General features: G+C 38.7%; 1 protein-coding gene and 1 non-coding gene across 2 annotated transcripts in view; one reads left to right on the top strand and one right to left on the bottom strand.

Moving 5' to 3' along the window:
* CTNNA1 (catenin alpha 1) overlaps window positions 1-15,957 on the bottom strand; it is a 184,215-nt gene that overhangs the window by 33,994 nt on the left and 134,264 nt on the right. The gene's annotated exons all lie outside the window — the stretch shown is intronic.
* LOC111760386 (small nucleolar RNA U3) lies at window positions 4,805-5,017 on the top strand. The gene has a single exon (XR_002794082.1). It is a non-coding gene; the product is annotated as a small nucleolar RNA U3 (small nucleolar RNA).

Here is a 15,957-nt window from a genome sequence, read left to right as displayed (position 1 = left end):
TTCAAACAAATCTCCTTAATAAACTCAATGAGATGGCTAAAGAGATTAAGGATATTAAGAAGACATTGGATGAGCACAAAGAATTTGAAAGCATACATAGAAAAATAGCAGATCTAAGCATGAAAGGTGCTATCAATGAAATTTAAAAAGCATTGAAATCATATGATAGTAGATTTGAGGAGGCAGAAGAAAGGATTGGTGAGCTTGAAGAAATGGCCTCTGAAAGTGAACATACAAAAGAATAGATGAAGAAAAGAATGGAAAAAATTGAACAAGTTCTCAGGGAACTAAATGACAGATGGCAAAAGGCGTGCAAACATACGTGTCATGGGTGTCCCAGAAGAAGAGAAGGGAAAAGGGGCAGAAGGAATATTTGAAGCAATGATGGTAGAAAATTTTCCAGCCCTATTGAAGGACATAGATATCCATGTCCAAGCAGCACAACATACTCTCATCCAAAAAAATCTGAATAGACCAACTCTGAGACACATACCCATCAGAATGTCAAATGCCAAAGATAAAGAGAGAATTCTGAGAACAGCAAGAGAAAAGCAAGGCACAACATATAAGGGAAACCCAATAAGATTAAGTGCTGATTTCTCACCAGAAACCATGGAGGCAAGATGACAGTGGTCTGCTACATTTAAGATACTATGAGAGAAAAACTTCCAGCCAAGAATCTTATATCCAGCAAGACTATCTTTCAAAAATGAGGGTGAGATTAGAATATTCACAGATAAACAGAAACTGAGAGAATTTCTAAGCAAGAGACCAGATTTTCAGGAATCCTAATGGGTGTGTAAGAGCCTAAAAAGAAAAGACAGGAGAGAGATGCCTGGAAGAGAGTCTAGAAATGAAGATTATATCAATAAAAAATAACTCAAAAGTGTCAAAAGAGTAGTAAAAATATGACAGATAAAACTCAAAGTCAGGAATAAACTTAACCAATGATGTAAAGCACTTGCATTCAGAAAACTACAAGTCAATGTTAAAAGAAATTTAAAAAGGCCTAAATAACTGGAAGAACATTCCATGCTCATGGATTGGAAGACTAAATATCATTAAGATGTCAATTCTGCTCAAACTGATAAAAAATCAATGCAACCCTGATAAAAATTCCACCAGCATTAAAAAGGAAAATTAAAAACACGGTCATCATATTTATTTAGAAGAGTAAGGGGTTCTGAATAGCCAGAAACATCCTAAAAAGGAAAAGCAAACACTCATCTCCAGGCTTTAAATCATATTACCTACCTATAATGGTAAAAAAACCAGCATGGTACTGGCATAAAGACAGATACAAAGACCAATGGAACCTGATGGTTCGACCTCACATGTATGGTCAAGTGACTTTTGACTAGCCTGTCACACACACACAGCTTGGGCAAAACAGTCCATTCAACAAATGGTACTGAAAGAATGGGCTATCCATAGCCGAAAGAAGGAAAAAGGACCCCTATCTCATGCCTTATCCAAAAATTAATTCAAAATGGATCAAAAACCTTAAAACAAAAGAACCATAAAACTTCTAGAAGAAATTGTAGAAAAATACCTTCAAGACCTGATGGTAGGTAGTAGATTCTTAAAGGAGATAAGAGGAGGACTGAGTGGACTACTTATGTTTAATGTATGTAGAAGTTTTCAATAGCTTTAAGGTAAAAGTGTCGAAATGTATAGAGTGGATGGTAATAAATAGTGAGTAACAGTAACAGCTAGTTCATAAATAGCGATGTGGCTGATAATGGTAGTCTAGAGATGTAAATGCCAATTGACAGAATGCTAGAGAATAATCTAGGAACTGGATAGCACAGTAAACCAAGATGTGGATGAGAATTGTGATTGATGATATAGATGCAAGAGTGTCCTTTGTGAGCTAGATCAAATGTGTATCACTACTGCAAGGTGGTGGGAATGTGGAGAAGCATGAGAAAAATACAACTGGAGTGACCTATGGACTGTGGTTAGCAGTAATAATGTAACATGCTTACATCTATGCCAAAGATGTACTGTGTTGATAATGTATGCAGAATGCAAGCCAAATGTACCCTGTGATCGTGGTAACAAATCAGATGACATTATTTTATCTGTAACAAATGTTTCACCACAGTGTAGTGTGTTGATAGATGGATGTTGTTTGAGAATTCTGTACATGTGCATGATTGTTTTATAAGTTTACAACTTCTGTCATAAAAAATATATTTAAAAAATAATAGTAGGATGGATTGGGGGAAAAACACACCAAATGTAAGATAAGGACTACGATTAGTAATAAGATTTTGACAGTATTTTTTCATAATTTGTAGCAAACATGTCATGACAATGCACGGTGTTGGTGGAGGGTTAATGTATGGGACACCGTATGATGTTATACATGTTTGCTTTGTAAGTTCACAACTTTTACTATACACTTAATTGTTTATGTATGTTCATATATAAATGATACAAAGAAAATAATAGGATTGGGAGAAAATACTTTGTTTAGTAGTAATATTTTAACAATGCTCTTTAATCATTCGTTAAAAAGGTTTAAAAACAATGCAAGTTATTGGTGGCAGGGTAAGTTATGAGAGTCCCATATGATATTATATATGTTTGTAAGTTCACAACTATTATTATACACTCATTGTTTATGTATGTTTATGTAGGAGTAATATACTTCAATAAATTAAAAAAAAAAAAAAAAAAAAAGAAGTCCTGCCCAGAGGGACCAACTTCCAACAGATCTCAAGTTGCAAGCAAGGTATCTTGGCCCCAAGTCCCAAGTTGGCTAGGGCAAACATGTGCCCCTTCCTGCCAAGGATAGGCTAGAAGTACCACAACCTCTCAGGACCGCTGTGTGGCAAGAGCAGGTCACCCTGGCTCCTCTTCTGCCACACTGCAGATGTGGAGCAAACAATTCAAGAACATTTCCTGTTTGGCTTTAGGTGACATCTTGGGTTTTCAGTTCTGCTGTGATTAGGATGATGTTATATTGCCCTTGTACCTCTATCTCCCTTATAAAATACTGCCTGATGACTTGGGGCATGTCATGAGGTACATCATGAAGCACGGGGAAAGCACAGATGAAATTTAAATTTACTGTAGATAATACACAGTAGGAAATAAGAGCAGTCTGTGTGTGTACTAGCAGTTGCTTTGTATCGCTATTGATAATAATCATGGCTGTCACGTATAGTCCACTTTTTTTTTTAGACACTGACCATGTTTCGCTGACGTCATACCACCAATCTTTCCAACACTCCAATAAGGTAGGTACTATCATCCACATCTATTAAAGAGGAAATCAAGGCTCAGAGATGTTAAGAAACTTGCCTAGGGAGTAGAGGTGGCTCAAGAGATTGGATCCCTCCTCCCCACATGGGAGGTTCCGGGTTCAGTTCCTGGTACCTCCTAAAAAGAAGACAGAGAACACACAACGAGTGGACACAGAGAGCAGATGGTGAGCACAAACAATAATGGCGGGCGAGGGGGGATAAATAAATCTTTTTCAAAAAGATTAAAAAAAAAAAAAGAAGAAGAAGAAACTTGCCTAGGTCACAAGAACAGTAATAGCAGAAGCAAGATTCAAACCCCAGTCTGGCTAAGCCTAAACCATGCTAGTACTGATTTTCTTTACTTTATTAAGTAAGTGAAAATATGGCTATTTCCATTAGTGGCATTCTCCTTGACACAGAATATAAGATGATTCATGGTATTTCTTAGTAATTCTCAGAAGACTGAGCAATTCAAAGGATCACCAATGTTGCACTACTACCATCTTTAGTGAAACACCTTCAGTGAAAGAATGAATTTAAAAAAAGAGTCACCAGGAAAAGGGAAATGGTAGAATATCTGTCAGTCTTAGCATTGACTCAAAGGGCAGAGAAAAAGCAAAAGTTCTTCCCACCCCAAATGCTAACGAAAAGCTGGTCTTTCACAAGGGCTTAGGTATAGAATTTGTATTAGCTATATGTCTCCTCTCCCCACAAAAACTAAATGGAACTTCAAGAAAAAGGTAATTACTTCTAGCATTTCTAGAAATTAAAACAATATTGACTAAGAACTGCTGAAGTAGGAATTAGTATCCTGGAAAGTCACACTGAAGATTATTCAAGAAAACCAAGAAATTTTACTATAAAAGAGGTTAAGGAGACATACATGCTAGACTGAAAAGATGTATTATTCAAATACAAGAATTTCAGAAGGAAGGTAGAAAAGGATGAGGAGAGATGATACTGAAACAGAGAATAGCGGAAAACTTTTCAGAGAGGATAAAATATGTCAGACTTGGGAAGACACACACACACAAAATATTCCAGGGAAGCAGCTCTGGCTCAAGCAATTGAACTCTCATTTACCATATGGAGGACCCAGGTTCAATCCCTGGGACTTCCTGGGGAAAAAAAAAAAAAAGAAAAAGAAAAACGGGTATCCCAGAACTGCGTGGAGACAGAGCAGAGAGGCACAAGGCCCCTGCGCGGTGAAGTGATGCAACAAAAAGACAATGACACGACCAGATAGAGGGAAAAAAAGATAAAAGAAATATATATATATATATATATTCCAAGCAGGGCAAACAAAACAAAGTCTACAACGAGGCAAGGTGATATTAAAAAAAATAATAATAGCCAAAGAGTCAACACAAATTCTCTACAAAGAAAAGATACTAAGATTGTCTGCTGACTTCTTAACAGCAACAATGAAAGCCAGAGACAGGGAAATAATATCTTCAAACCACCAAGAGGAAAAAAAAATCAACCTAGAGCTACACATAATATAATTCTTTTCAAGAATTAGGACAAAATAAAGATTTTTAAGAAAGAAAAAGACTACATTTTCAGGGATCATTTCTACAGTTCATTACTAGAGAAGGTTCTCTGAACATGTAGGGCACTGAAAGCAGGAGGAGGTAGCACAGCGTTCTCTCCTGAGGGTGAAGCCGGCTCTAGGTGTTGCTTTCTTGCAACTGCCTTTTGCCATTGATAATCGTTTTTCTCTTTCGTTTTGGGAGAGTGAGACAGAGAATGCAGTCTGAATGGGGGAAAAAAAATATATATATATATGTATATAAAGGAAAAAAAATAAAGGAAAAAAAAATAAAGAAAAAAAACCTCAAGTATATTTATTTTCAAAAGATCTTCCCTCCCTCTACTAAAGAATTTTCTCAAGAATATACTGCAGGAAGAAAAGGAAGTGACCCCAGAAGAAGGCTGAATACTCAGTGAGAAATGAGAAGCAATGAAATGTTCTATGAAGTGGGCAAATTTCAGATGTTGAAAAATTAATTAAAAAAATAAGAATAGTGTTTAACTTGTGAGACTGAAAAATAAGAGAACCAAAATAGTAAACAATAATAATGTTTAAGCAAGTTGGAGAGCACATGAAGAAAAGCATTGTAACATACATGTGTTGTTTCAGAACTTGGAAAAGACACACATTAATTTTAATCTGTGAGTTAACATGCATGAGAAAATATCCAGATACAAATAATCAAGCAGAAAGAGAATGATTTCCAAAGAAGGAGGAAAAATAGAAGGAGGTGGGGGACTCAATCAATTCTAAAAAGGAAGGGTTAGAGATAGAGAAGGAGGAATGGAAGAGGAAGGATAAAACAGAGAGAGAACGAAATGCAATGGTAAAAATGAATCCAAATGTCAAATGAAATAAACGTGTATGTATAAAATTCTCTAATAGGAAAAAAAACTACCAAACTAAAAGTAAATACAATGTTCTTTCCAAGATGCATTTAAAACATAAACAAACAAAAAGACTGAAAGTTAAAAAAAATTTTTTTAATTAAAAAAAGGGAGGAAACACAATCACAACCCTCCCTATATTGCCACTGGCTGAGGACCACATGCCAGAGTTAGTCTCTCACCAGATCATAGATGGCTGTCTGGATCACAACTCAGTGGCAATTGAAGGTTATGACTTTGCCTTTTTCAGAGAGTAGTTACAAGGAAAACAAAAACCAAAAAAATGATGTAGTACATAGGAGGACCCTATATGAAAGTCCATCTAAGAAATTCTTTTTAGATTTTATTGCTAAAATAAGCTCTAGTTCCCATGAAAAAATGCACATACAGACTCCCCTCCCCCCCTCCAGGAAGCAAAGTACCATATCTGAATTTAGCATCACAATTACAGTTCATAATTATTCTTTATTCTTTTCCTTCATTCTGATTTTCTACATTTATTTTATCATACATGTTTTTGTTTAAAATAAGTCATATTAAATCTAAGTTTAGAAAGAGGCATGACAAATATAAGCATATGTAGTAAATGAGGCAAAATAGGATCAGAAATACTGAATTTACAAAAACATGATAAACAATTTTCAACAGTGTGGCTATTTTGATACTTTCTAAAAGGCTTTCATTTGTAGATCACCACCCAGATGATCTGTAATTATTTATATTTACATGGTATCAATGGACCACTTTAAAAGTTTCCTTTTTTTTTTATCATCAGTAAAGCTAGAAAGGAAGCCTGTAACAGTCTGAAGTTCTTTCATGAATCTCAAAAAGAAAAAGATTTTATTTTTTAATTAATCCATTCCTGTGGGTGTAGAACCTTTGGATTGGACTATGTCAGTTAAGCATGAGACAGCTTAGTTCTCCACCCTCTTGCTGGGTCTGATACAAGACGGGGAGAGGGGGAAAAGCGAAGGGGGAGAGAGGGAGAGGAAGCCACCGTTTTTGACCCTGCAATGTGACAGAGGAATAAAGGATCACCAGCAGCCAAAGCTTAAGCACCAAGCCAAGAGGCAAGGGCAGAGTAGTAAGGAGCTCAGGGCAGAAGAGACGAGGTTTATGCCTGATTAGCTCAGAGGTGAACTCCGGAAGAAAGCAGAGCAGCCAAGACCGAGAGAGGACTGAGGTAAGAGACCAGCCCTGTGCCTTGCTGCCCACAGCTGAGGTCCAGGAGAATGGAGGGGAAGGCAGAGACCTCAGCAGAGACTGGTGGCAAGACCGCTTCACAACATGGTAGGACCCCAAGGAAGCATCTCTGCTGATGCTCTGATTTGGTCATCTCAACGCCTCAGAACTATAAGCTTCTACCCCTAATAAAGCTCCTATTATAAAAGCCAGCATGGGAAACAGATATGGCTCAACCAACTGGGCTCCCATCTCCTGTATAGGAGGTCCAGGGTTTGATGCCCAGGGCCTCCCGGTGAGGGCAAGCTGACCCACCTGGAGTGCCAGCCCATGCTGGAATGCCGCCCCACGCAGGAGTGCACCCCTGCGTGGGAATGCCGCCCAGCGTGGTAAGCCGCCCTGCACAGGACTGCCAGCCAACGCTGAGAGCTGGCACAACAAGAGACAAAGAGGAGAAAAAAATAAGAAGACGTAGCAGCACAGGGAGCTTAGGTGGTGCAAGAGAGTAATTGCCTCTCTCCCACTTTGGAAGGTCCCAGGATCGGTTCCCAGAGCCACCTAATGAGAATACAAGCAGATACAGAAGAACACACAGCGAATGGACACAGAGAGTAGACAACAGGAGGAAGGGTAGGTGGGTGGGGAGAGACAAATAAATTTTAAAATAAAATAAAAGCCAGCCCATTTCTGGTACTTTGCATTGGCAGTACTGTGGGAAACTAAGACCGCTCATTTAAACATGCCTTCCATCAGCTCCATGGAGGAGGAAACAGGAAGGTATGTATCTTCCTGGAGTAGAGTCAAGGCTGGGCAAGGTGCTTCCTTAATCATTCCTACCAATGACCCGTGAGAAAAGAAGAAACTTGATTCTCCCTGAGAACAAGGTTCCTCCACTATCTTTACTTTATTAAACCAAAATTTGACCAGGTGGTTAAAATCAGCCAAAACAAAACAAACGAAAAACCCTTTTGGGGAGAAGGTGTTAAAACCAGTACATGCAAGTCACTTTTGTGTTTCTCAGTCCCCGGGAGATATCTGAACTTATGGACCCTTGAAAATGGGGGGAAACCAAGCTCAATATGCTTAGAGAATTATTCCAGAATCCAAGGTCAGCATTCCTCCCAGGGACACCTGATTTCTTTCATGCAAATACCCTACAATCCTAGAAAACTGAGGTTTCATTTAATTTGCTATTTGCAAGGCTTTCAGTCTACAGTATCAGAGAGGCAGAGAAAATACCCAAGATGTCACAGGTAGATCATATAAGGTCAGTGTTTCATTCAAATCCTCCTCACAGAGACTTCTTCAAGGCCACTTTATCGCGCATTATCAGCACACTACAGTATAAAAGTTATAATGCAGATCATTCAATCTGCAGTTAAAATACACATTTCAAACCAATAAAACCATGCCCTATGAAGTCCTGGATAATGGGATATACTAGTGGGGGTAGAGGGAGGAGGATAGCAGGTAATGATAATCCAGCTCAAAAGCATACCAGTTACATTCACTTTTTGGTTCTTAATTCACAAGGCAGTGAACAAGATATAATCTTATTGTAGCAAATTCATTATAATAAAAAGCACAGTTTAATACAATGTCTGGGGCCAAAGGAAAAGGGATACTAAATGATATATACTTTTTATAGGCAGGATTTCATGAACGGCATTTTTCCTATTTCACTTTCTCCATCAGTGAAATTGAAAAAGGACTCAAAAGAGAGCAAAGTTAAAGGGAAAACGGATTGCTCTTTAGCTATTAAGCTGCTCATAGCCAAAGGAGGTGGGCAAAGAATGAAGTAATTAAAAAGGATACATGGGTGTTGCATTATTGACAAAAACAGCTAATATTTCTGACAGCAAATAAATTTTTCCCCTCAATACATTTTAAACTGAAGAGTATGAAGAAATCATTAACTTGACACATGGAAAAGTATAAAAGGTGTTGTTATCTTGAAGCATAGCCATGCCACTTCATAAACAGATGAAAGAAAAGCCCCCAGCCCTATACTCCAGAATGTGGGAAAACAGTGAAGAGACATGCCAATACCGGTCCCTCAGCTCTTGCTCCCCCACTCAGGGAATTTTGAGGACACGCAACATATATTCACCCTTCACACAAGAAAAAGAAAGGGCTTCAATTCCCCATGGAGAGTTACCAGACTCCACCCACCATGGCGGTGTGAAGCAGTAAGAAGTCCTCGCTAGATCCTGAGAAAATAACAGGAAAGAGAGACCTTGTGTCAAAAATCCTGCTTTATGTTTTCATGTAAGGTCAAAGAAGTCATTTAATAAGAGTCCAAAAAAACAAAGAAACAAAAGACAGAGAAAAAAACAAACAAACAAAAACTTAAGTCCAACAGGCACCAGCACTGCACAACCTCACTGGTGCTAATCCTGAACATAAAGGGGGATCTCAGCAGTCACTACGTGGCTCTCATTACTGAAAGCAACGCTGCATTTCTATGATATGATATACATAGAAGTCACCATAACAGGTTTCCATTTCTGAGTGGATGTACTCCCTAATACTACTTGGGAACTATTAATACATTTGAAGCAACTTTATCTGACACCCCACATTAAATCATAACCTTTTTATATTATTCAGTCTGGGGGAAAGTTTTTCTATTAAAGAAACACATAAAACTTCCAAAAACCAAGTTAGCAAGAGCCAACACATCTGCTCCAATTTTATTTTGGTCGCATATTAAAGCGTTGCTGACAGAACAGCTTTTGCTCAGTTTCCATTTTAAACTCTGATAAAATGGATAACTTTTCACATATCATCTCAGTACCATTTATACTATATTATACACAAAATATACACACAATATACAATACATATTTATTTTGATTGTTTCTCTCTCCAGTAGAAGGTAATCTTCATGCAGGTAGAGATTTTTGTTTCATTCACTAATATATTCCTAGCCTACAACAGTGCTGGGAACATATTACAAAAAACATAAATATTTGTTTTAAGAATGTTACAATTTTTTTCTCCCTCAACTAAAGAAAGTTTACGATAGGTTTGTGAAAGCTTTGTTCTAGCTAAAGAAAATATTGCGCAAATCAACTGTCACTTAACCTTAAAAAGAAGAAACTGCAAATTTTTCCTATCACCTCCATATCCCCCCAGGTTTTATATTTCATATTCTCATGTACACATTATACAGAATGTGTAAGCTATGATGCTCTTTTTGATAAACATTCTAAATTCTTCAGAACAGGACAGAGCTTACTGATACTGCTGTTCATTCATAACATAGAGCTCTACCTTTCTCGAAGTATAGTCTTCAGACTACCTGAATCAGAACCACTGGGGATGGGGCCCAGGAATCTGAATGCAATGAACCTGAGAAACTCTAATTTAGTTTGTTAACTTTGAGAACCAGTAGGTTCATTCATTCAATAGCTACTAAGCACCTACTATGTCCCAGGCATGGTTCTAGGACCATGTTCTCATAGAGCTTACATTCTACTGGAGTATGAGGTGGGGGGCAGACAAATAAAATTAAACAAACCCAATATATCAAATAGTGATAAATGTTATGAAGGATATAAAACAGGATGACAGGATAAAAAAATGACTGGTAGAGGATGGGATGTAAAGGGTGAGGAATCCAAGAAAACATCTCTAAGGAGGTGACATCTGGGCACAGACCTATATGATAAGAAGTAGGCACATTCCAGGTAGAGGGCCTAACAGTACAAAAGACATAAGGTGGTGACAAGACTGCGTATGGTCCGAGTGGAAGTAGTCAAGCATGGTGGGGGCTAGTCAGCAAGGCAGACAGGACCAGGCAGTTCTCAAGGCAGGGAGGGGACCATGCGGGCCATGGTCAGAGTTTGATTTTAGGAATTTATCCCAGCTGTGCCTGGAAGTCACTTGAAGGGAGGTTCTGAAGAAAAGGAATTACATAATCTGATTTAAAGGGATCATGTTTGCAGCTCTGCAGAAAAGAATCTTGAGGAAGACAAAAGTCCAAACAAAGAAATCAGTTAGGTGACTGCTGCAGAAATCTTTCAAGAGGTGGTGGCTCAGACTAGGGACGTGACCATGGAAATGAAGTAGAATGATAATAGTATATATTTTGTTGGTAGCATCAAGAGGACTTGTAGATTAGATATGGACATGGAGGAAAAAGAAGACAAGGGTGGCCCCTAGATTTTTGGCTTGAGAAACTGGTGGGATGGTGGTTAGGAAAAAATAAAAGCACATAAATGTTTAACTCAGCACTATATAAAATAAAAAATTAAGTAGCCATATATGATAAGCAGGGAAAAAACACATTAGAAAATTATGGGGGAGTGAGATGCTTGGGATCTGTCACCCCACAGGAGCTTTGAACAACCAGCAAGAACTGACAGAAACATCTTTCGCACAGCTTCAGAAAACAGTTAAAGGATTGCAATAACAGGGCAAATGCTGAACCAAGAGAAAGGCAACTTAATAGTGGTAGGATCTCATGGTACCCTGGCTGGCCGCTTCCCTATCTCCTCAAGGGCTCTGTGCTTGGTCTGGGTTCTGGAGGGAGCAGAGTAACCCTCATGCATAGACTAGGAGCATATTTGTCTGGTCCAATCTCTCTGGTGGTAGCCTGAAACTGAACCAGGATACTCACTGCAGGCTCACTGTGGGAGAACTTGCCCTGCATATAGAAGGCAGTTCATAGAGCTCTGCTACTGAAGGCTGTGGGAGAGCATCAAGTTGTGACTGCCTGAGGAAAACGACTGCTGGCTGGACAATATACAGCAGGATGCCCAGGATCAGGAGGAAACCAATTCCTAGGCCACACATGTATGCCCAAAGACACAACCCATGCACTTTGGCCTTGAGCTATTCTCTAAACTTACTGTATGGATAAGACCTGAAGGAAAGCACTTACACAGGGCAATCTGCAAAGACTGGGAAAAATGTTTTCTTTTCTTTTTTTTGGTTAGCTCCTGGCATTCAAGGAAATCTCTGTCATATAAAACACTAGCTGGATATGAGGTTAAGGAATGGATGCCTCAAAGTCTAAATTCTAGCAATAATACATAAAAATATCAAAATGTCCAGGTTTCCCAAAAAATGTAAAGAATCAGGAAGTGGTAGCCAAGAGAGTGTCATAAATTTAGGATGTTATTTAAGTCCCATCATACTACAAAGAAAATAGTACAGAATATGAAAACTCACAGAAACAAAAATTAGAAAACAGGTTGGGGGGATGGGGAGCAGGGAAAATGGGGAATTAATGCATAATGGGCATAAGGTTTCTGTTTGGGGAGATAGGAAAGTTTAAGTAATAGAAGGTGGTGAGGGTAATTCAATATTGTGAATGTGATTAATCCCACTGAACAGTATGCTTGAGAGGGTTTGAGATGGAAAGTTTATACTGTATAGATGTTTCACAATAAAAGAGATGGGGATAGGGGCAGCGGAGGGAAGAAGGGGAAAAGAGAGAGAGGAAGAAAGAGAGAAAGAAACTAAAGAGACAATGACAACTAAATGCAATACTTGATACTGGACAGGAACTAAACAAGGGAGGAAGGCTCAAAAGGATATTAATGGGATAATGTGGGAAAAAATTGGAATATAGACTGTAAGCTTTGGTGGTTAAATAAGTGAATATCCTTTTCTTAGAAAACATACGTGGCAGTGTTAAGTAGTAAAGGAGAGTGATGTATACAACCTACACTCAGGTGTTAAGAAACTAGATTGATGTGTATATATAGACAGGAGGAGAGACAGAATGTCTGACAGAATGACATAGCAAATGTGGCAAAATATTAAAATTGTTGGAACTAGGTATTTGGGGGTATGCTAGAGTTTTCTGTATGAGGTTTGTATCTTTTTCTTTTCTTTTCTTTTTTTGAGGTATCAGGGATTGAAACTGGGACCTCATACATACTAAATAGGCGCTCTCAAGTCTGAGCTATACCCATTCCCCTGTATCAATTTTACAGTTGTCCTTAAGTTTGAAAATATTTCAAAATAAAAAGTTTAAAGAAATTATAGCTATTGTCATGGAAACATGTTCCTAGTATTTAACAGAAAAAATGGTACATATACAGTAGATATAGTAAGATCTCATTTTTAAAATGTCTGGAAGAATTCACTCAAATGTTTACAATATATTTTTTTGAGTTATGATCTATCAAAAGAAATCCATATATAGATAAAATAATGTACAAATGTACCCCAAAATGTTTTCTTTATGCTTTCATTTTCTAAACATTCTAAAATTAATTTGTTTTTTTTTTTAATTTTAAGTGCTATTTAAAAATGGCAGTGGCCCCAAACTACATTTAAACCTTATCTAGATGTGCACTTTTATACCCCCCCGCCCCCTTGCTACATAGGGATGCTTTCAGAGGTTCTTGTAATTTCTCTAATAATAAAGAGATTAGGCACACCTTGGCTGATGAGAGTTTTATGTGATCCCAGATCCCCACTACAGCAAATACACAGCATCTCCAATAGGTTGAGAGAAACCTGGCTTCACTAGAGTGTTGAAAAGCACATTTCTAACAACCAATAAATAGGCCATATACTTTTGGGATCAGAGGTGAGAGGAGTTCATCTAATCCCAGTAGTAGCTACCAGATGTAAAGGAGCATCCAAATGCTCATGGGGAAATAAAATTAAAAAAAAAAAAAAAAATTAAATGTAAACCCAAAATATTTTTGGAGAATGTTGATGGCATTAAACATAAAGCAAGGTGAGAATCATCATGCTTAAACCAACACTGATAACTTCTCACCCTCAAGTCATAGCCAGAAAGTCACTTTGTGAAACAGATGTTCTCCACCAACCTTTCAATTTTCCTTTACATTTTCTACATACGTTTTTCTAATATGAAATTAACAGAGCCTACTCAGGGAAGTGAACTGCTGCTGGACCAGATAATCCTTCCTACAGTTACCTCGATTTTGAAGAAGTGACTAACCATGACAGATACGGAAAAGGATATGAGGAAATACTATAGACATGTCCTATCTATAGAACTTGGCAATAAAAATAAAGGGATTCTAAACTGGGAGAACAGGAATGATTTCTAATGGTAATCTGAAAGGTTCTATCCTATGTCTTGTCTTAGACAACTTTCTGAACATCAGATGGGATAAAAGGAGAAAAGATAGGGGAGGGAGGAAGTACAGAAGTTCGGAAGGGACAGCCATGAATATTAAGAACATTTTAGGGTACTGGAGTTGATCTGCATGATCTGGAATTGATGGATACATGCCATTATAATTTTTGTCAAAATCTATAAAAGTGTATGGTACAAAATGTAATCCACAATGTAAACCACTGACCATGGTTAGTAGCAATGCTTCAATATTTGTGCATCAATTCTAACAAATGTACCATACTCATATAAGATGTTATCAATAGGGAAAAATGTGAAAAAGGGAGGGAGCGAGGTATAGGGGGATCCCCTATATTTTCTATGTGACTTTTCTGTAATCTAAAGCTTCTCTGAAAATAAAGAAGGAAAAAAAAAAAAGACACTGGGGGAAAACACAGAAGAAACTTTTATGTCACTGTACGTAAAAGATAACATAGCTGATGAAAGATACAATGTAGGGAAGCGGACTTGGCCCAGTGGATAGGGTGCCCACCTACCACATGGGAGGTCTGCGGTTCATCCCAGGCCTCCTTGACCCATGTGGAGCTGGCCCATGCGCAGTGCTGATGCGCGCAAGGAGTGCCATGCCACGCAGGGGTGTCCCCCGCGTAGGGGAGCTCCATGTGCAAGGAGTGTGCCCCATAAGGAGAGCCGCCCAGCGTGAAAGAAAGTGTAGCCTGCCCAAGAATGGCGCCACACACACGGAGAGCTGATGCAACAACAAAAAAGAAACACAGATTCCCGGTGCTGCTTATAAGGATAGAGGCGGTCACAGAAGAACACACAGTGAATGGACACAGAGAGCAGACAACGGGGGGGGGGGGGGGGGGGGGGGAGGAGGAGAAGGAAAGAGAAATTTAAAAAAAGACACAATGTAAAATAATTTTTTAAATTTTTTGCTTTTTGTTTTTGTGCTTTTTAAAATTATTTATATTTTTTTGGGGGGGGCTTTGTTTTGGGGAAGGTTTTGGATTGCAGAAGGGTCACAACTTGGTAGAGGAGGATCCCTGGTATGGGGTGTCGGGGATGGGGGATGTGTGGGGAGGGGTGCACCTGAGGCATGCCTCTATGGCATATGAATATGTTCAAGTGGTCATGGGGTATTATCTCAGAGGGTGAAGACCCACAAAATAACTGAAAGAAAACTCAATTCCCACCCTAGGAAATCCTGCTACCTTCTGTAATAGAACAGCAAGAATCCCTAGAGTACATGGGCAGTGCCTAGCAAAGGAGGACTGACCAATACACCAGGCCCTTGATATAGGTACTGATACTTATGAACCTCACTCTTGTGAAACTGAAACTTAGCTTAGTATTCCACATTACCTAAGAATTACCACCCGAAAGCCTCCTTGTTACTCAAATGTGGCCTCTCTCTAAGCCAACCTTAGCATATAAACTCACTACCTTTCCCCAGTGTGGGACATGACTCCTAGAGATGAGCTTCCCTGGCACCAAGGGATTATTATCAAGCACCAACTAGACCTTGACCAAAAGGGGGCAATATTAAATACAAATGAGTTTTTATGACTAAGAGATTTCAAAGTGAGTCAGGAGGCCATTTCAGAGGTTACACTTGTGTGTGTCTCAGGAGGCTCTCACTGACTGCCACAGTAAACTGTGCCTCAATCAGGAGTGCTCCTGAGGACTTAGAGACATCCAGACACTACAGGCAGGAAAGACAATCTCAGGAATTTGGCACCCTGTCAGTGGGCCTTACCTGGGAATACATGTTCCCCAATGTAACAGGGTGAGACTCATTTATAATTTCCCTACATATGGCTCTCCTGACTCTTTTATCTGCACCTATGATTAGCACTATGCCTGTTAAAAATGTGTACCAGAGACTTAAATTTTCTGGCTGTTCGTATACTGGATGAGCCCTAAATCTCAGCAGAGTTGCAGCCAACACCCATTCTCCATTTCAGCTGACTTGCCCAGGACAACTAACAAAATGATGATGCAACGCCCATACCAAAAACAGAGGGT

This window comes from Dasypus novemcinctus, chromosome 2 (genome assembly GCF_030445035.2).
Source record: "Dasypus novemcinctus isolate mDasNov1 chromosome 2, mDasNov1.1.hap2, whole genome shotgun sequence".
NCBI classification, from domain to species: Eukaryota; Metazoa; Chordata; class Mammalia; order Cingulata; family Dasypodidae; genus Dasypus; species Dasypus novemcinctus.
This window is presented reverse-complemented; position numbering and strand designations above follow the sequence as displayed.